Source organism: Phacochoerus africanus, chromosome 15, assembly GCF_016906955.1.
Source record: "Phacochoerus africanus isolate WHEZ1 chromosome 15, ROS_Pafr_v1, whole genome shotgun sequence".
NCBI classification, from domain to species: Eukaryota; Metazoa; Chordata; class Mammalia; order Artiodactyla; family Suidae; genus Phacochoerus; species Phacochoerus africanus.
Genome location: NC_062558.1, coordinates 58,907,235 through 58,928,401, shown reverse-complemented (window position 1 = coordinate 58,928,401; position 21,167 = coordinate 58,907,235). Strand labels below are relative to the sequence as shown.

Below are 21,167 nucleotides of genomic sequence, written 5' to 3'. Positions count from 1 at the left end.
TTGACCAAATGCTTAAAATTACATCATGGGCACACATCACAAATGTTTACGTGGTCGTATATTCTATAGTAAACCCATATCATCACCCATCAAAATTAATCATAAAGAAATCAACCTGGAGACCATACGCTCTAGGTTGGTTGCTGTACACACTAGAGAAAACCTAGCAAGTGTTCATTCCAAGTAGCAGCCACTACCCCCAGGTAGGAAGAGCACAGGAAAGGGATGCAGGATGCTCAGAGCTGTGGTCAGGCAGTGAGGGGTGCCCCCCCTCTGTGGGCTGGAGGCTAGTGTCTGAATGAACTCATCACTGGCTTCTGCAGGGAACCAGTAGGGACGAGGCCAGCTGTACAAAACAAGGGCCTTTCCTTAAAACCAACCAAGACGCACTTTGCTGTACACCTAACACTAATACCACATTGTAAATCAACTATACTGCAATAAGATTAAATTAAAAACAAAAACCAACCTAGGTAATACCTTCTGTTTCCTGTGCATAAATGTAAATTATTTCCCTCTATTCTTTTGGTTGTTTTGGTTTTTTTTTTCAGCCATGCCTATAGCATGCAAAAGTTCCCAGGCCAGGGATCGAACCAGCACCACGGCAGTGGCCCCAGCCATGAAAATGCCGGATCCTTAGCCCACTGCACCATTGGGGAACTTCTGTTTTGTTTTGTTTTGTTTGGTTTATTTGTTTGCTTGTTTTTGTATCTCCCTCTATTCTCACTCCCCCATCAGGATTCACTGGGCTCCTGTGCTTTCATCAGCACCTTAGCCAAGTCTTCTGAGCCACTTATAAGAGGGAACAGTCTTTTCAGGTGGAGAATCTCTACTATGGTTTTTTTGATACTCCTCCCTTTCCTGCAAAAGGTTTCACAATCTCCCCATTCAATGTGTAGATAGACAGACAGACAGACAGACTCATGGAATGATAAATATTTTAATCATTTGTGATAAGAACACATGTGATGGATAGCTCCCCTCCTCCAGTAATACTTTGCCACCACTTAAATGCCTGTCCACCTAAAAACAGTTTTGAACGCAGGCTCTCAGACCACAGACTTCAAAATGCACGAGCATACAGAAACGGCAAAGGCTTATAGAAATACAGGTGATCACGAGGCATGACAACTAAATGCAGAACCTGACCCTAAACTGGACCTGTGTGAGGGGGACACTTTGCATCAGATGACAACACTGACATACAAAGAACAGATTAGGTAAAAGTAACGAATTAGTATGAATTTATCTGAAGTTGAGCACTGCACTTATTTTTAACTTATTTTAAACTAAGTGAATATCTCTATTTTTCGGAAATAGAAGTACTTGGAGGGTAAAGGGCTGTGATAACGTTACTCATCCTTAAACAGTATAGATGAAAACTCTGTGTGTGTGTGTGTGTGTGTGTGTGTGTGTGTGTGTGTGTGTGACTGTGTCTGTGTACAAACAGACTGAGAGAGGAGGATGGTAATCCACTTATGATAATCCAGGGCCAGGGACCAAACATGCCGGGGGCAGTTGCTTCTCACGGCTCCTTCACAAACCCCCCAGAGAACACCATGCCACATCGGTGGGCACACATGAGGAAGGAAAGGTGGGGCTCTGTCTTTACGCAACGTCTGAGGGCAGCATCTCGGGGACCCTCTGGCCCAGGCAGAGTCAGCTGGGCCTGCTGTGGAAAGCCCTGGTCCTCCTCGACCCACCCCCATCACCTCCCACCCTCTCCCCAGCCTCTGAACTGCTACATGCAGGTTGTACACGCCAGGTCACAGACCTCCACCAGGACAGCAGCCCTTTACCCACCATTAAACTCACACTGTCCCTTTTGCCTAAGGGACACTCAGGTACAGAGATACAACCCAATCTGTAAAACCATACCCTCTTAAACACACTAAGGGGTGCCCTCAGGCACTTGCCAGTGACTCCTCTCGAAGCCCCCAACTTGGCAACTCCAAGTCCAAATGGGCTTCTTAAAGCCATGCTCACCACTGTCCGCTCTGAGTCACACACCCATAAGCCAAGCGGAATGGATACAATCCTTTCACAAACCCACTCACAGGACACACAAGCCCAATCAAGGCAGTGGCGGGGGTGAGGGGGCTTTGCAGGTCCAGCCTCCCTGGCAGGCTTACCTAGGGGGCTGCAGGCTCCTGCTGGCACAGCCACAGCAAAACCCTGCAAGAGAAGAAAGAGACCCAGTTCAGGCTCCAAGAAAACTCCTGCTCAGCAGTTTACAGAGCTTGGTCCAAGGACTCCCCAGGGCTTCCCATGACTCTCTCAGGGGGCCTGGGTCACAGCCATCTTCACCAGGATACCAAGCATCAGTAACACATCACACCACAAAGAAGGGGTTCTAGCTGATCCTCTTATACTAGATGTTTAAGAGATTGGCAAAAACGTAAAATAAAACACGGCCATCCTGCTCACTAATTTCTTTTGTTTTGGAAGAGGATGATTTTCATAATACATGGTTTTATGATAAAATGCACAGGGCTTACTGCCATTTCAAATGAAGTAATCAGTATTTTAAAACTTCTCAATTTGAGTTCTAATATTATAAGCATCAGCAGAGAGAAACTAATGAGGCAACAGCTCCTTGAGATCCTCAGAAATTTTTAAGGATGAAGGAGGTCTAAGACCAAAATTTTGAGCTCTGCTGCTCCAGACGTCTCTTTTGGGCCTAACTTCTTCTACCCTGCATCTGCTTTGAACAGTGATGGCCAGTATGATGTACTCAGCACTATGTACCATGCGCCCTACTGAATACATCATTTCCAAAGTTGTATCATCTTCAAAAAAAGAAAAATCTAGGCTTTCTGGGCCCCCCCCCCCACACACACACACCTGGATGTGGAGACCAGGGGTCAAAGGATTGGTTACTTGCCCAAAGTGAATCAGCAAATTACAAAGAGCAGGGTGTGAACTCAAGGGAGCCTGGGTCCTAAGAACATGGCCTTTTACTCCATCATTTTTGGAAACAGGACTCATGAGAATTTCTGCAAACTCAACCAGGGCGAAGCAGCCGGGACCCCTCTCTTCCATGACAATGCATGGACTCAAGATGTAACGATGTGAGTGCAGAGCCTGGATGAAATGCCACTGACACAAAGACACAAAGCCCTCCCCACCCAGTTACACTTCTTGTCCCTGCACAGTCCTAACAGTGTCCCTGATAAATGATAGGGTCCCCTTCCAAGAAAGCTATAACTGGCCTTGGCGTCAGAAACCCAGCTTCTCTGCCAATGTCTCAATTTTTATGAAGCACTGAAACAGCAGGTGAAGAGGGACTCTTATTAGTCCTTCAACTGTAGCTGAATTTAAGATTATATGCAGGGGGGAGTTCCCATTATGGCTCAACGGTAACAAGCCTGACTCGCATCCATGAGGATGTGGGTTCGATTCCTGGTCTCCCTCGGTGAGTTAAGGATCCGGCCTTGCCATGAACTATGGTGTAAGTCACATATGAGGCTCGGATCTAGTGTTGCTGTGGCTACAGTGTAGGCCAGCAGCTGCAGCTCAATTCTAGTCCCTAGCCTGGGAACTCCCATGTGCCTGCCGAGGGTGCAGCCCTTAAAAAAAAAAAAAAAAAAAAAAAAAAAAAGACTATGTATTGGGAGAAAGGAGGGGAAAGACATTCTCACTGACATAATTGTGAAGCCAACGCAGCCAATTCTAGGCTCAAAAATCTAGCGCATGGTGCAGTTCTTGCTGTGGTGCAGTGGGTTAAGGATCTAACTGCAGCAGCTCAGGTGGCTGTGGAAATTCAGGTTTGATTGCCAACCTGGCACAGAGGGTTAAAGAATCTGGCATTGATGCAGCTTTAGCATATGTCACAGCTATGGCTCTGATTCAATCCCTGACCTGGGAACTTTCATATGCTGCAGGTGCAGCCATAAAATTAAAAAAAAAAAATTTTTTTTTAACTTAAGCACCAGGAGTTCCCATCGTGGCTCAGTGGTTAAGGAATCCGATTAGGAGCCATGAGGTTTCGGGTTCGATCCCTGGCCTCACTCAGCGGGAAAAGGATCCAGCATTGCCGTGGCTGTGGTGTAGGTCGGTGGCGACATCTCCGATCAGACCTTTAGCCTGGGAACCTCCATATGCCTCAGATGCAGCCCTGGAAAAGACAAAAGGACCAAAAAAAAAAAAAATTTAAAGCATGGTATGGTGAGTTCCTCAAACAAAAACAAACAAACAAAAAAACAGAATTACCATGTGACCCAGCAATTCCACTTCTGGACAGATACTCAAAAGAACTGAAAGCAGGGACTCAGACACGTGCACCCCCTGTTCACAGCAGCATTATTCACAATAGCTGAAAGGTTAAAACCAACCCAAGTGTCTGTCAGATTGTGGATTATCCACATGGCAGAGTATTACTCGGCCTCTTACAGGAAGGGACTTGGGACACATACTAAGATGTGGATGAATCTTGAAGACATGACGTTAAGTGAAATGAGCCAATCACCAAAGGACAAATACTGGATGATCCACTTCTGTGAGGTCCCCAGAGGAGTCAAATTCATAGAAAGTAGAAAGGTGGTGCGTTCCTGTCATGGCTCAGAAGTTAATGAACCCGACCTAGTATCCAGGAAGACGCGGGTTCGATCCCTGGCCTCGATCACTGGTTTAAGGATCTGGCGTTGCTGTGAGCTGTGGTGTAGGTTGCAGATGTGGCTTGGATCCTGCATTGCTGTGGCCATGGCAAAGGCCGGCAGCTGCAGCTCCAATTCAACCCCTAGCCTGGGAACTTCCATATGTCGTGGGTACGGCCCTAAAAAGACAAAAAAAGAAAGGAGAAGGGTGGTTGTGGTCACCAGGGGCTGGGGGAGGGGAATGGGGAGTTAGCAGTGTTTTTGCTTCAGATTTGTTTGTTGGCCATACCCTGACATGCAGAAGTTCCTGCCACAGCAGTGACACTGCAGGATCTTTAACTCACTGAACCACCAAGGAACCCTGGAAGTTGGTGTTTAATGGGTAGAGTTTCTGTCTGGGAAGACGACAATGCTCCAGAGATGGCTGGTGATAACGACTGCACAACAATGTGAATGTAACTTAATGGACTGAAGTGTACACTTAAAAATGGTTAAAATGGTAAAATGCATGTTATAGATATTTTAACACACACACACACACACACACACACAATACACAACCCCACGTGCAAATATTTATTGAAAAGTTTTCCTAACATTAAGTGGTCAGACAAGAATAGACGAATGGGTATGTAATGGTTTCAGTCTTCACTGAGTTTATTAAATCCACCCAAGGATCAATACATTCAGCAAGTGTCCACTGACCACCTCCCAGTTACTGGCTCCTGTGCCGGGAGCTGGTCGAGGAGGCTGGCCCTACCCGGCCACACATATGCCAAGGACCCAGGCACAGTACTCCACATACCAAGAAGCACCCAGGGGCAGCCCACATTTCAGACATAACCACACTATAAATGATAAATGTTTCTTGCACACAAAGCATGACCTTGTACAATTAAAAAAGAAATCCAAGTCCACTACGTATTATTATTTTTCAAAGTTTTAGCGATTTATTTTTCTCTAAAGAGGCTCACTGTTTTCTCTTTTTTTATGCTGATCTCCTATAAAACCCTCCACTTTAGTTTACGAAAGAAATCTTTAAAAATCCTACTTATTAAATAGTCTGATTGAATCCTAGCGATTTTTCTTTTTGTTTGGTTTTTTGTTTGTTTGTCTTTTTAAGGCCAAACTGGTGGCATAGGGAAGTTCCCAGGCTAGGGGCTGAATCAGAGCTGCAGCCGCCGGCCTATGCCACGGCCACAGCAATGCAGGATCTGAGCCACATTTGTCTTTTTTTTTTTTTTTTGTCTTTTGTCCTTTTAGGGCCACACCCACAGTATATGGAGGTTCCCAGGCTAGCGGTCTAATCGGAGCTGCAGCTGCCGCCCTACACCACAGCCACAGCAACGCAGGATCTGGGCCGTGTCTGCAACCTACACCACAGCTCACGGCAACGCTGGATCCTTAACCCACTGAGCAAGGCCAGGGATTAAACCTGAGTCTTCGTGGATACTAGTCAGGTTCATTACTGCTGCTCCACCACAGGAACTCCAGAATCCCACTGATTAATAGTCTAAATGTTTTGTGGTTAACTTCTCTTCTCCAGCAAAGGCCCCTTAAATGATGTGGCAATACCCCCCCACCACCACCACAATGCACACAATGAACACAGCTCTGTAAAGGGCACTTTTCCTTCCTTCGATACAATAAACATCCTGTCAACAATCAGTGCCCCTTCTTTTAACCCTCTGCTTTTGTTTACCCACAGGAAAGGAAACCACAGATCCTCCGAGTGGCAGTGGGGACTCCAGAGTTTTGCTTCATTTCCTATCAAGCAGGTGGTTTCTATGAGGCAACTGGCTATTGTCTTTTGCCTTGTTTGGGCTTTGGAGGGAAAAAAAAAAAAGAAAAGAGAGTGTGTTTTCTGCAGAGTAGGCTTCCCAAGCTGCAGATCAGAGCTGTCCCCAAGGATAAGGGCATGGGCCCTCTAACCCCCTCCCCCAGCTCTGCTCAGGGGTCCCCCTACCTCAACAGGAAGCTCTCTCTGCCTGAAAACCAGATCTGCAGATACAGAGGTCAGGCCCTTTGTCCCAACCAGCAGGTCTTTCAGCTGCCTCCCCAGTGTCATAGAGTTCTGAGAAAGTGAAGGCAAATCTCTTCTTTCCACTGATAAGAATAAAAACATCCCATCCAGCTCAAAACCACCCCTTCTTCCTCAACTGTTAGGGTTAGACCTGCTAGGACCCAGGGACAGCAAGTCAGCCCTAGAGAAAGGCCAATTTTTGTCCTTGGGTCTTATCTTAAAAGTGAACATTCCTTTCTAAACAATGAGATGTCTTGGAAAGGCAAAGCCGGAAGTACTCATTTCAGTTCCTGCACCTGCAACCTCAGGCCATGTGCAAGGTGGTCCTGCCTCTGCCCATGGCCAGGCCTCCAGGCCCAAGGAGCTCCATTCTCAAATTCCCAAGTCACAGTCACACCCTGTCCATCAGCATCAGATCAAGAACCCAAACCCAGACCTCACCCATCCCAAAAGCACCTTACATGGGAATAGCACCCAGTGCCAGACTCAAAGAGCCAATCATACCTGGAGAGGCGTCTGAATCGCAGAGGTTTCTGTACCTGAACTTCAGATTATGTCACCTCCTCCAGCAAGTACATTTTGGAAACCAGAGAACCTGTCAACGCCCAGCATTCAACACCGGCGACCACTCGCCAGCACCAGTAATCGGGCTTGACGGTCTCAAACAGTTGTATACAGTCACACACACATACACACAAACAGGGCCCCTCTGGTCTCTGAGAGGGGTCACCAGTCTATCTGAAAGTCAACTTCTACGCCGCTGTCTAAATCAATGGACAAGATGTCAAGGCAACTTTAAAACATATTGCAGATGTAAACTATTCCATTTAGAATGGATAAACAATGCGGTCCTGCTGTATAGCACAAGGCACTATATCCAATTACTTGGGATAGAGTACGATGGAAGATAATATGAGAAAAAGTGTCCACACACACACACACACACACATGCGTGTGTGTATGATGTATGACTGGGTCACTTTGCTGTAGCCCAGAAATTGACAGAACCTTGTAAATCAACTATACCTTAATAAGAAAAATTTTAAAGAAGTATCTTGCAATCTTGAGCAAATGACTGCCCACTCTAAACGGTCGGTTTTCCCTGTGAATCAGGTCAGATCAGCAAGACTCAGGACCCTCTCCCTGGAGACATCTCCCTTTGTGATTTGGTTTGGCCTAACACAAAGCATGGCTCTCACTCGGATATTGCATTTTTCCCCCTTGGGTGGCTGTCAGATGTCTATTGTTTAATTGTGGTAAGAACAGCACGCGAGATCTACCCCCTCCAAGAAGTGTGTAAGTGCACAGTATGATACTATGAACTGTAGGCATGGCTCTGCCCAGCAGACCCAGAGAACTTATTCATCGTGCATAACTGGAACTTGATACCCACTGGACAGTCACTCCCCAGCTGCCCTCCTGGCAACCAACAGCATACTCCGTGTCCATGAGTCTGAATATTCCAGATGCTGCATGGAAGTGGAGTCACGCACAACTTGCCCCGCTGTATCTGGCTTATTCCACTTGGAATAACGCCCTCCGGGTCCAGTCACGGTGTTGCCTGTGACAAGATATCCACTTTAAGGCTGAACACCACTCCACTGTATATATACTCCGGTGGGGTTTTTTTCAGTTGGGTAGACGTGAGGCGTAAGAAAGAACCTGGAAACAGAGCCCCTGCGGCGTTACTTCAGCCTTTAACAATATTCACTGAGCACTTACAGCACCCAAACGCTGTCCTAAATGCCCTCCCTGTTAGGAATTCCTGAAGCTGGAGCTCCCATTACGGTGCAGTGGAAGAGAACCCAACTAGTATCCATGAGGATTTGGGTTAGATCCCTGGCTTCGCTCAGTGGGTTAAGGGATCCAGCGTTGCTGTGAGCTGTAGTGTAGGCCGGCAGCTGCAGCTCTGATTCAACCCCTAGCCTGGGAACTTCCATATGCTGTGGCTATGGCCCTAAAAAGGAAAAAAAAAAAAGAATCCGTGAAACATACTGCCTAAGGGAGGGAGCCAACTTCCACACAGAGGGTGGAACCAAGTGTCAGCAGAATACAAAGGAAGCTGTCCCTGGTAGGGAACCTTGAGGGCACCAAAGAGGAGGCCAAAGAGTACCTGGGGGAAGGGAAATGGGGAAGAAAAGCTGGGCCACAGCAGAGATATGGAGAGTGGGGTGGGAGACCTCTGCCCCTTCACCCCTCAATTCTGTTAGCAAGGTACATAACACTCCAAATTCCACGCAGGCTCTTCTCCGCCCCCAGCCCAGCCAAGGGTGATCCAGGAAGAATCTAGGGCTTGGCTGCCTCCCATGCCTCAAAGACAATTCCATCAGGTCCTAAATACTCTGCTTTCGCATCCAGACCTTAGGATCCAGCAGGGAAGGACAAGATCTGGTTCACGACTGCGTAGCCAGGACTGAGCACAGTGCTGTGCACTTCAAAAGCACCTGATGCCTATTTTCTCCCCCAAAAAAAAGAAAAAAGAAGAGAAGGCTAGTGGGAGGGGGAAAGAAAGAAAAAGAAAGGGAAGGAAAAGGAAAGGAGAAAGGGCTGGCTGTTGGTGGAGACTGGAACACCCCTGGAAAGGGGAAGAGAGGTGTGTGTCTGTCAAAAGAAAGAACATTAGTTTCCAAACAGAATTCCCACCACGACATGCTGAAGCTCAGGGAATCACCAATATACTGCATCACCGACCTCAAAAAGCCTAATAGCCGCCCCTTCTCAGTGGGCTTATCTATCCCAACACCTACTCTATCATCAATGCTTGGTTGGGGACCAGGCCAGCCTTATGCATCTCTCTGTGCCCCAGCAGCCCACTGCCAGCACCTCTAACTCAACCTCCAGAAAATAGAGTTCGCGTACAAAGCTCCCCCTCCACCCCTGCTTCTGACCAGGTCTACCAGCCCAGTCTTCCCACATCTGCCCTCTTCTGCTGCCTAAACCATGGAGCTTCAGGGTCTGTCTGCCCAGCACCCCTCCTTCTGGCTCTGAAGGAACTCCTGCCCTAAGGTGGTACTGCCCTGGGGATGCCCCGGGCAGAGCCCTCCCTCACCTCAGCAGCGAGTGCAGGGTGCAGGACCAAAGCAAGCCCTCTGCATCTTTTCTGGAATAGTGTGGGGAGCTTGGCAGAGGGAAGGTTGGGTGTCACCAAGGAAACTAGGGAGGAGGGGTTGAGGTGCTGGCCACCAACCTGCTGATCACACGGAAAGGGCTAAACGTGAAGACCCTGTAAAGCTGAGAAGGGGAGTCAGGATACAAGACAGAGAGGGAGCTCCCTGGTGGTCTAGTGGTTAGGACTTGGTGCTTTAACCCCTGCAGCCTGGATTCAATCCCTAGCCTGGGAACTGAGATTCCCCCCCTCAAGCTGGTGCTCCTTGAAGCAAAAAAAAAAAAAAAAAAAGTACAAGACAGAAAGAGCCTCCAGGACAATGTTTGAGCTCCTGGATTGAGCAGTGTCTAAAACATTGCCAGACATGCCAGGTACCTGAGCAGGACCCTCCTTTTTCTGCTATGATGGTTTAAGTTGGTTTTCTGCCACTTATCACTAACAACCCAGATAAACACACCTATTCAAAACTGCATCATGCATAACTTCAACCTCAAAATAGCCTTCAGATAATTCCATAAGGTGGACCCAAGCAGCTTTGACCAGTCACAGCATGGAAAAAATGGCCTTTCCCAAATAAATATGCCCTAAAGTCTCCTGTCCCATTACCCCAAATACACAACAACATTCACAGCCCTGGTCAAAGGCCTGCACTCTCACAAAACTTTCTCACACATCTCCAGGGGAAAAAGGTTTTACAGAAAAACTTCCTAGGAGTTCGCTCTGTGGCTCAGCAGGTTAAAAACCTGACTAGTATCCATGAAGATGTAGGTTCCATCCCTGGCCTCACTCAGTGGGTTAAGGATCCAGTGTTGCCACAAGCTGCAGGGAAGGTGGCAGATGCTGGTATTGGTGGGGCTGTGGAGCAAGCCAGCAGCTGCAGCTTCTATTCGAACCAAAGCCTGGGAACTTCCATATGCCTCTGGTGTGGCCCTAAAAAAGCAAAAAGCAGAAGAAAAACTTCCTAGACAGAGACAGGCTCTCTATGCCTCCCAAAGACCATTACTTGTAGCTTTTGCTTTTGCTCTAACTTTTTTCAGGCAGTCTCCTCATATAATTCAAGTGCGAGTTTTTACTGAGCAGAAGCCTTAGGCATAACAGGTCATCAATGAATAATTGAAATGAGTAATCCTAAACTGGCAGCCTTCCATTTCCTGATGAGGACGGCACGTTTAATCCAAAGTCTGTCTCCCTTTCCCATAAATGTATCACATTAATGTTTCTCTGAATTATAAGAGTAAATAACTCAATTACCATGACCATGGGCATGGGGACGGCCTTGATGTGCTGGAGAGACTCTGGGCTCTTTCAGTATTTCCCACAAACCAGATAAATGAGAAGGCTCTTGGGAACAAATGCACCCCTGCTAATTCAAGCTAAAAAGCTTAACTACTCCACAGGCACCACTAGGTCCAAACTTTCAGCCACAGCAACCAAGTCAACAGCAAGGTCTCCATCGACCTGTCCAGGTCCTTGCTCTCCCACCCTTGCTCAAACCCACTGCTTCGTTTTCCAGATTGCTCAGGGCAGGGGTGGAGCAGCAGAAAAATCCTGACATTGCATGTGGTGAACAAGCCTCTCCTCTACCCAGTGTGCAAAAAGAATAATAATATAATTCTTCTTATGTTATTATTAATGATAATATAATTATAATCCTTATATTCTTAATTCTTATATTCCTCTTAATAATAATATATTACAATCCTTATATTCTTAATAATATAATTCTTATCTAATATAATTCTTATTATCACTAATATTATATTATTAATATAATTACAATTTTATATTCTTAATAAGATAATTATTATATTCTTCTTGTTAATAATAATATATTATAATCCTTATATTCTTAATAACATAATCCTTATCTAAATAATTCTTATTATTATTAATATTATATTATTATTAATATAATTATACTTCTTATATTCTTAATAATGTAATTCTTATACTCTTATTATTATTAAAGAACAATAACATAATTTTAATGTGGGGACTGGGAACAATTTTACTAACAGAACCATGGATGTGATGAATTCATGGGCGTCTCCATAAGCATGTCGATCCAGGGGCAAAAAAAATAAATAGGACATGGCCTGTACAATTGAGACAGGTTCTTTCATCATCATTTGATAGTTCTGCTTTATCCCCTGTGTGGAGACAAGCAAAACATTTACAAATAAGAAGATGTCATTTGCAAAACATTACGAATAAGACGTCATTCTATAAAAGGAGTTCCCATTGCAGCTCAGCAGTACCAAACCCAACTAGTATCCATGAGGATGTGGGTTCGATCCCTGGTCCCACTCAGTGAGTTAAGGATCTGGTGTTGCCATGAGCTGCGGTGTAGGTCACAGATATGTCTTGGATCTGGCACTGCTGTGACTAAGACCCCTATCCTGAGAACTTCCATACATATGTCACAGGTGAGGCCCTAAAAAGGCAAAAAGAAAAAAAAAAAAGAAGAAGAAGAAGAAAAAGATGTCATTCCTTAAGGTTTGTTATCCTAAGAGTTGAGTATTGATCCAACCTTGGAGCACCCATGACTGAATGGAGCCTGCTTGCCATCCTGTGGTATGCTACATTCTTAGGACAGGTTGAATAAAAGTCTAACGTAATGATGTTATGATGTCATTTTAAGACTGGGGTGGCTGGTGGAGGGGGGGGATCCTCTATCATAAAGCAGTAGTTATGAAATCAATGAAGAAAGGAAAGAAGAAAGCACATTTGCAAAATTCAAGTACATTCTCTAGTTTAAAAACAGGTGCCATTAGCAACCATAATAAGCTAAAGCTAAGAAATCTAAAATCAAATGAAAGACTACCGGTGTCCATAAAAGGAAAAAAAAAAAAGCCCCAAATGATAACCTTGCTAGTAGTGCTGTCTTTGTTTTCTGACAACGAAAGGGAGAAAACTCATTATGAGATGAATTTCTTCCTTAAATCACACTTAAATTATTACTAGCATAATGTGCAAGACGGAAATCTATGATAGCTGAGAAAACCAGACAGAAGGAAAATGAGGGAGAGAAAATGAATTGGTATAGATTTGTCTGGGATAGGCTTGACCACATCTAGCACAGAAATAAATCTGACAGAGCAAAGTTACATAATAACTATGTTGTCATGTTTGGGGAGGAAAGGAAAGTGTAGCAGCGGATACGCATCAAATATTTAGTAAGTGGTTAAGGATGTATTTCATTGAAGCCCTATTACTTCAAATTGTTCAGATTTGAAACAATGACGTGCCTACTCAACTGAGATGTACATTTTTACTTGACATACTTAAAAACAGAAGATGCAAAGATAACCCCTGTAACTGAGACACACTTCAGGAGTGGACGTCCAATAAGCCATGGATTAATAGTTCATCTGACATTTTCATTTTATGTAGACAAGTACATGATCTCCGCAATGCCTCCAGGATGGAGTTCCTAAAGGGAAGAGCAGCTGAAGGAAACCAGCCCCATCTCAACAGGCTCTGATTTCACACGATGACAGAGGACTTTCTCTGACCCGAGTATTCCAAGTTCCCAGGAAGAGGTCCCGTGTCATCACACAAAATTAGAAAACTGAAGAGAAAAAGAAAATGGAGCAAAACATTAACTCACAAGTAACCAGCTATCCTGAATGACTGAAGTTTACTTACTTATATATACATGTACATACACTTGTGTGTATAGAAATGCATACACACACACAAAAGTAGGTAAATCAGTCCTCACTACCACCAGAATAAACTTTGTTTAAGAAAGAAAAAAGAAAAGCATTAACAGACATGACCAAGTATTCTGGGCGTGGTAACCTCTCTCTTCTGGAAACACTAAGAAGAACACACCTTTGATACCTCACACATAGAAAACAAAGGAAACAACTGCCTAACCAGCAAGCCATAAAGCTAAAACACTGGGGACACAGGAGTGGATGACATTTTGTCACACAGAGCATAACTGCCTTCACAACCCACTTGATGCTGTCCTTTATACTGGACACACACACACACACACACACACACACAACTCCTATCAGGAAAACCACTGGTCAGCTTTTTAAGCTAAAATTGACCAAGGCTGCAGTTAGGGTTGCTGGAGTGGCTCGGCACAGCTGGCGACAGGGACTGCGATGGAACAGGAAACAGACCTATAAAGGCCAGGTGACCAAAGAAGATTATGGGACCACAGCAGGACCTGGGGTGGGAGGGGCTGGGCAGCCATAGTTCACAACTTTTTTGTTACCTTTAAAATACAAGAAAAAAATATACTTTGACAGGAGTTCCCATTGTGGCTCAGCAGGTTAAGAACCTGACTAGCATCCATGAGGACACAGGTTTGATCCCTGGCCTTGCTCAGTGGGCTAAGGATCTGGCATTGCTGTAAGGGGTAAACTGGAGATCCACTGGCCTCCTGGAAGCTCATCTGAGCATTGCTGTGCTCAGATCTGGCATTGCTGTGCCTAAGCTGGCAGCTGCAGCTCCAATTCGACCCCTAGCCTGGGAACTTCCATATGCTGCAGGTGCAGCCCTAAAAAGGAAAGAAAAGAAAAAAAAATGTTTAACAATTTGATTGAAAAAAAAGCTACTAAATTTATAAACCCATTACTCTCAGAGTAATCATTCAAAGTACTGTCCGTATGTCTTGCATAACATAGCAGGCACTGATTTAGATATTCAATGAAAAATTCTACTGTCCACCCCAATGGAAGTCCCTCTGTCCAGTGACCCTCACCCATCTCACCTGCCCCCACACTGCCCAGTCCGATGTTTGATCCATCTCATTTCTGGAATATTCAACTAGTACAAATCAGGTCTAGCTCCTGCTGCATTGAGCCCCTTCCCCATACATCTTAAAGCCACTAGTCCTCAAAGGGGTAAAACTGGGGATCCGCTGGTCTCCTGGAAGCTCATCAACTGGACCTACGAGGTCACACCACTTTCACAGTAACCGTGAAACACAAATTTGTCTGTGTCCATAGCAGGAAGTAACAAGAGGCAAAAGTACTAACACCTTAGCACAGAGCAAGGCAGTGACACCCACCTGTACTAGTAACTGCAGGTGAAACAAAGCAGATAAAACAAAGCAGATAAAACGATGGGCTCGATCAATGTCCTTGGTGAAGAAGTAAAATTATTCATTTTATCAAAGCTCCATCCTTGAGTGCACACTTTTTAAGATTCTGTGCAATGAAAACAGAGTGCACAGAAAAAGCCCTGTGCCGCATGTGGCTGGGGCTTCCAGGAAAAGCACCTGGGAGATGAGCTGTGGGCAAATGAGCCACTATGTCATGAAAATCACCTTTGACTTGAAAGCACAATGTAAAAACTGTGATTATTCAGACATGGCTCTCTGGAAGAGATTTTATATAAGGGAAATAAAATGGGCCTCTTTTCAAGGAAAGTATTGACAAAATAAGATTCAAGACTTTAATGCAAAAATTAGACTTTTTGAAAACCAGTATGTCCATGTTCACTGTGAAGATGACAACTTTTCTAATTGGCAATATAATGTGTTTTAAGTTGCAAAATGAAACACATCAACATTTGGTAGAGTTTCCAAATGACCATGCATGATTTTTTTTTTCTTGGTCTTTTTAGGGTTGTACCTGCAGCAAATGTAAGTTCCCAGGCTACAGAGCTGTAGCTGCCGGCCTACACCACAGCCGCAACAACTCGGGATCCAAGCTGTGTCTGCAACCTACACCACAGCTCACGGCAATGCCGGATCCTTAACTGAGAGAGGCCAGGGATTGAACCCACATCCTCATGGATATTAGTCTGGTCTGTTACCGCTGAGCCACAACAGGAGCTCCATGCATGATATTTAAAATCATACAGGGAAGAGAGTTTTAAAAGTTCATAGACAAGGTTTCAGGATCTACCTCTCAACCAATCTTTCAGAAACTACTAGTTGTTTCATGTAGTATCAAAAAAGCAGACTCCACAATGACCTAAAATGAAATTAAAACACTCCCCGCCTTTTGCATCTACATATCTGTGTGGGCCTGGATGTTCTTCATATATTGGAACCAAAACAATGCATTAGATCAGAATGAATGCAGATATAAGAGGAGACCCTGGCAGTTTTCTAGTAAGCCAGATATTAGGGATATTTGTAAAAAATGATAAAACATACTTCTCAATAAGGTTTCTTCCATTATGAAAAAAAAAAACAGTTATTTTTCATTAAAGTGGTATTTACATTACCATGTAGTTGGTTTTTTTTAATTTAATAATTTTTTTTTAATCTCTTGGGTTTTATTTCTAGTAGAATAAACATCAATAGACAGAAGCCAGAGAATCAAAAGCTCTTTGGAGTCCTCAATACTTTTTTTAAGAGTATAAAAGTTCTGGGACTAAAAGCTTTCAAAAGGAAGTTTTAGATGGCAAGTCCACCAAGGAAACAAATTTGATAAATAAAGCAGGTAAATGAAATGAACATGTCTTAATCATCAGATGACAATACAAAAAAGAAAGAAAGAAAGAAAAAAAAAAGAGTCCCATTTTAACTCAGCCAGATACACATTTATTGAGGTTTCTCTTTAGAGACAGACAAATAGGTAAAGTATTTAAACATTTGGGTCTCCATTAATCTTCCATCAGTTTCCCAAATGACTAGTCTTGTATGACACTACAGTTAACACCGTATGTAAATCTGCCCAATTAGTTCACTCATACTTGTACATTCTCCCAAATTCACCAACATTCACTGCACTGTCTTTTGCCACCACTGGCTGAAAGACTTCTCACTGAATTATTGATTTTCTGCCAACTAATTACCATAGTAAGATTCAGTTGAGCTCATCCCGGCAGCATTTTTTTTTTTTTTTCAGCCTCATGTCTCTGGTACCCTTTAGCCCCTGTTGGGGAAATGAAAATAATTGGAAACCTAAGAATGAGATATATCCTGATTTCTAAAAATACCCTTGGCATTACTAGCAAATAATCCGCTTGTCAGACACTTCATTGGGCAAAGGCCTATTTTCCACTGGCTTCCAGACTTTGCTGTTTTTCACTCACATCTTCCCTCCGTTCTCTGACAATTCAACAGCTTTCCTATGTGATCTTAGAATAAATTAGTGTTACTGAGCCCAGCCTACGCCTGGTTAGCTACCTTCAGGTATATGCTCTCACTCATAAAAGAGGCATGCTTGAGGTGCAAGAACAGTAAGGGGAAAAAAATTCATTATCACTGGAAAGTGGGAGTCTCAGGGAAGGAACAAAGAGGTTCTAATTCCTGGAGTTCCCGTCATGGTAGAGCAGAAATGAATCTGACTACCATCCACAAGGACGTGGGTTCGATCCCTGGCCTCGCTCAGTGGGTTAAGGATCTGGTGTTGCGTGAGCTGTGCTGTAGGTCGCAGACGCGACTCGGATCTGGCATTGTTGTGGCTGTGGTGTAGACCGGCGGCTACAGCTCTGATTTGACCCGTAGCCTGGGAACCTCCATATGCTGTGAGTGCAGCTCTAAAAAGCAAAAAACAGATTCTAATTCCTGACACAACACTTGCATAGCTAAGTGGACCCTCAAAATCACTTACTCTAGGAATAAGACTCCCAAGAAAACAGGAAGTTCATCTCTGCACCAGAAAAGCCTTCCTCTACAGCCCTCTGAACACACCTGCAATCTACTGATTCAAGTCTCATGGGGGCCCAACCCCCCCATCTCTTCTCCCTGCCACCCCCGGGACACCTTGTGGGACAGGACCTTATCCTCACATCCCCATTCCCACATTCTCCCAGCCCTATCTCACAGGTTCTATCAGGCAGGCTATTCAGAGCCTCCAAATTTATCTTAAGAATGCCCAGAATGACTCTCCTTGATGTCTTGAAAAACGTGGCTGTCACCAGTTTGAGCAGCCGGGCTTAGGAAGGCTCAGTTTATTTTGGTGCACACTGGAGTAGGGGGAAAGGGAACAACTGAAAACAAAGTTGAAAACCCAAAGGAGAAAGAGACGAACACAAGAAAGACAACTGGCCGAAAGCATCAACACGAACAAAACGGAGAGACATTCAGAGTTCAAACACATTCTCTTCTGGAAAGAGGAAGCTATAGAGAAAAAAAGCACATAGGACTTGAGGGCAGATGCTAATTCAGGCCCCAGCCCCACCAACTTCCTGAGAAGGAGCTTTTGGCTCCATGGAGCCTGCAGCATGGGGCCCAGCCTGCAGGAGTTGTCACTCACAAGGCCAAGTTCACCCAGCCTCCCTCCACTACTTGCACCACCACAAAAAAGACAAAAATGGGAGTTTTCACTGTGGCACCATGGGTTAAGGAGCCAACGTTGCAGCAGCTGTGGTGGAGGTCACAGCTGTGGGTCAGAGTCAATCCCTGACCAGGGAACTTCCATATGCTGTACCTGCTGCTGAAAAAGGCAAAAAAGAAAAAGAAAGAAAGAAAAAAAGAAAGAGAGAGAGAGGAAGGAGGGAAGGAAGGAAGGAAGGAAGGAAGGGAAAGAAAGAGAGAAAGAAAGAAAAAAAGAAAGAGAGAGAGAGAGAAAGAGAGAGAAGAGAGAGAGAGAGAGAGAGAGAAAGAGAAAGAAAGAAAGAAAGAAAGAAAGAAAGAAAGAAAGAAAGAAAGAAAGAAGGAAAGAAAGAAGGAAAGAAGGAAAGAAGGAAGAAGGAAGGAAGGAAGGAAGGAAGGAAGGGAAAGAAAGAGAGAAAGAAAGAAAGAAAGAAAGAGAGAGAGAAAGGCAGGCAAAATAGTCACAGTATCAAACAGCAAATTCATTACCAGGCACTGGAGGAAGCAAACTGCACAGAGTAGTCGCCCTTGGAAGAGAACTGAAATCCATCCATTTTTTTTTTTTTTTTTAACACAGTAATACAAACAGGAACGGCTGTGCTTTGTATGGGTTTCCTCAATACAGTTCAGAGCAAACAAAAGGTACTAACCCTGCATGAAGTCAAAGGTCTACTTAAAGGCGAAGCTGGCAAATAGGAACGCGACTCACTCAGGGGGGCGGGTGTTTTCTGGGGACGATGGGAGAGGGCTGGCCATCCCTCTCAGCCCTGCTGGACCCTCTAGCACCCTATGTGATGGTATCGCCCCAAAGGGGAATGAGGAGAAAATAGCCAAGGGTATTTGAATGGAAACACTTAGTAAAACATAAATGAGTGACTCTGTCTATTATAAAAATATTTCACACGTGATTCTCTACTTCCCTGACCAAACTGGAAAATAATCCAACTGTTTATATTTCGGGGGAGGAGGGTTTTTTTAATTAAAAAAAAAAAAAAAGTATTGAAATTTTCCACATCGGTCAGCAGGGGGTGGGGATCATCCCTGAGCAGGGGACCAGCTGGTCCTGGGCTGCCGGTCACCACCTGATCTACCCCAGGTCTACCCTGGGCACAGAGGACCGGTGGAGCCAGTTGGGGTCTGGGTGCTCCAGCTGGACCCGACAGGACAGCAGGGAGCTGGGGGACCTGCCACAAAGGCTCTCCTGGGCCAGCTGCCCCCATCAGGGCACAAGGATGCAGCTGCCTCCAGCTGCGTGGTCAGGCAGACAAGAGCTTAACCTTTAACCCAGAACTGCTTGACCGTCTGGCACCTCTGTCTTTGGGCTGGTTTTTACCTTGAAGCTCTCTCAGTGTAGTTTATCCACTGGCCTGGCTTTCTCCCAGCTTCCCAGACTCCCTAGGGAGGCCACACCAGGACAGAGTCTATGAAGTCAAAAAGATAACAGTACTTTAAAGAAATGAGAGGGGCAAATGCTTCAGAGTCCTTGTGCCAAAACACTCCAAGCGGACGGGGAAGTTGGTGTACAGAGGTTATTTCTACTTAAACAATTGCTGAGCTGGGGCTACAACTCCAACGTATCCTTTAGGGCAGGGGAACCAAAGTCACAGAAAAAGTTAATTTACTAGAATATGCTAAGACTCTTCTTTAAGAAAAAAACAGTGGAAATGCCAACAGTGCAGTCCTCGAACCCCACCTACCAGGAAGGGCCACTCCCATGGTACCTCTAGAAAGACTGTCCTCCTGATTCTAGGAGCTGAGCCCTTTCCCACTCATCAATGCTGGAAAGAGGCCCCTGGAATCAGGGGGGAAAAGGATGACTGTTAGCTATTTCCACCAACTTACTCCTGAAAATAAACCTCCAGAGAAAGAGAAGGAAAAGAAGTCAGATTATCAATTCTTAGACACAGACGCACACACACTCTCTTAGAGGCTGTCTCACAGCAAGAGAATATTTAGCACAGACATTTGCAGACACTTACTGTCTGAATTAAAATGGGAAGCTGCAGAGATGGAAGTCGGTGAATAATTAGCAGAGAAGACAATTTGACTCTGCTCTCTGCCAGATACAATTACTTTCACTCCCTCTCCAGAGGTAAACACATCTAAACTAGTAGAGCTGAATGGGACCACCTGCCAATTGCTTTTCTTCTCTTTTTTTCTTTTTCTTTTTTATCTTTTTAGGGCCATACTCCTGGCATATGGAAGTTCCCAAGCTAGGGGTCAAAACAGAGCTACAGCTGCCAGCCTACACCACGGCCATAGCCACAGCTAGGCGGAATCTGAGCCATGTCTGCAACCTACACCACAGCTCATGGCAAAGCCGGGTCCTTAACCCACTGAGCGAGGCCAGGGATCGAACCCATGTTCTCATGGATACTAGTCAGGTTCATTACTGCTGAACCATGACGGGAACTCTGCCACTCGCCTTTCTAAAATGATTTTGGCCACCTAAAATGCTCATATCTTTAAAGAAAAGAGTCATAGTCTATTATAAATTAAGTCTGCGGGTCTTAAATCAAAATGACCTCGGGTTTATGTGTGAAAATAAGATAAAGGCTGATTTATCTGCACACTCCTGGCCCTAAGGCATCAGAAGACTAAGAAAAACTTTCTGAATCATCCAAGAAAGGAATGTTTATGGTTGACCAAAAATTTGGTCAACTGATAAGTTTTCTAGAGTTTAAGAAAAAAAAATTCTTTTCCAGAACCTTTCTAACCATTCCTTAAAGTCTTAAAGATTCTTAGGAAACGAGCAACAAGACTAATTTCTTGTATAAAATGAAAATGAGCCCTAATATTTCAAATTTCACTTTATCCTTTCCATATGTTCATAGAAAAAGAAAAAAAAAAGAAGTGAAAATGCCTTTCTTTCCTTAAATCCTGTATTTCAGACTTTTCTATTGTATAACTAGAAAAACAGAAGAGAAGGCAAAGTTAGTCGCAAGTAATAAAAATTAGAATTCCTTGTAATTCTTCCCTTCAAGAGAGTCTCAGTTTTATGTTTTTATTTTATTTATTTATTTATTTATTTATTTATTTGCTTTTTAGGGCCGCACTGGTGGCATATGGAGCTTCCCAGGCTAGGGGTTGAATCAGAACTACAGCAGCTGGCCTACACCACAGCCACAGCAACACAGGATCCAAACCTCATCTGCAACCTACACCACAGCTCACGGCAATGTCAGATCCTTAACCCACTGAGCAAGG

The 21,167-nt window shown here is 44.5% G+C and overlaps 1 protein-coding gene across 3 annotated transcripts in view; it reads right to left on the bottom strand.

Annotated features, from left to right (window-relative positions):
* Positions 1–21,167, bottom strand: part of SIPA1L2 (signal induced proliferation associated 1 like 2) — a 232,180-nt gene that overhangs the window by 176,038 nt on the left and 34,975 nt on the right. For all 3 annotated transcript variants that reach the window (XM_047760317.1, XM_047760319.1, XM_047760320.1), the window contains exon 2: positions 2,133–2,175. The gene's annotated coding sequence lies outside the window, so the exon portion shown is untranslated. The remainder of the gene's footprint in view (positions 1–2,132; positions 2,176–21,167) is intronic.